Source organism: Trachymyrmex cornetzi, unplaced genomic scaffold, assembly GCF_001594075.2.
Source record: "Trachymyrmex cornetzi isolate Tcor2-1 unplaced genomic scaffold, Tcor1.1 scaffold885, whole genome shotgun sequence".
NCBI lineage: Eukaryota > Metazoa > Arthropoda > Insecta > Hymenoptera > Formicidae > Trachymyrmex > Trachymyrmex cornetzi.
In genome coordinates, this window is record NW_017300229.1 from 1,817 (window position 1) to 2,658 (window position 842).

Consider the following 842-nt stretch of genomic DNA (forward strand, 5'->3'; position numbering starts at 1 on the left):
CTAAGGAATTGGAATCATTGAATTTGTACGATTTTGCTAGATTTTGGGAAATTACGAAACAGATGCCAAAAAATGACGAAGTCGAATATTACAAACTTGTATCGGGTTTATTTTTAAAAAAACGAAAAAAGTGTTGTTTAATTAACCATTATCGATTTAATGTTAAAACTGAACCCGAAAAATACTTTTACTCGCTACTTCTTTTGTTTAAACCGTGGAGAGATTTGAATGAACTGAAAGGCGCTTACGAGACTTACACGGATGCCTTTAAGGACGTTCTCCGACTGCAGTTGTGCTCAACCTAAAGTTTACTCGCGTCCACGCAATCGCCCCTACACACAGAAAATATTAGTTGACTATCACCGTGTGCGCAGAAGTGTAAAAATGATCCTACTGCGTCACTCCGTGCGATGCGGCAACGCTGCCTTTTCGCTCTGTGCTTTGTGTTGTGTTAGTAAGGTTATGGACAGTGTCTGCCCTGCTTCGGGTATTGCATCTTATTAATTTTTTGCTGAAATTACGTGATCGCTACCCTGAGAAAGTACGAGGTTATTTGTGTTGTCACGCGTCACGTGTTGAGCGTATACGACGCGACGTTGCCAAGTCGTCAATACCTCTCACTTTCGCTACTGCCGCCGGTCGAAAAAATAGCCGAGCTACTTACTTTGTTAAATGATTTCTTAAATATAAATACCGGAAGGCATATTCAGGAAAATTTCATATTATTCCTTGTAATATCAAGTTTTATGTCTCTTTGTTTCAAAAAATTCTAAAGAAAACTTTGTTTACAGTGAATAAAAAACCACTTTCGAATAAGCTTTAGATAGGGATTCTATGTTAAA

The 842-nt window shown here is 38.1% G+C and overlaps 1 protein-coding gene across 1 annotated transcript in view; it reads left to right on the plus strand.

Annotated features, from left to right (window-relative positions):
• LOC108769316 (ATP-dependent DNA helicase pif1-like) overlaps positions 1 to 842 on the plus strand; it is a 6,331-nt gene that overhangs the window by 1,769 nt on the left and 3,720 nt on the right.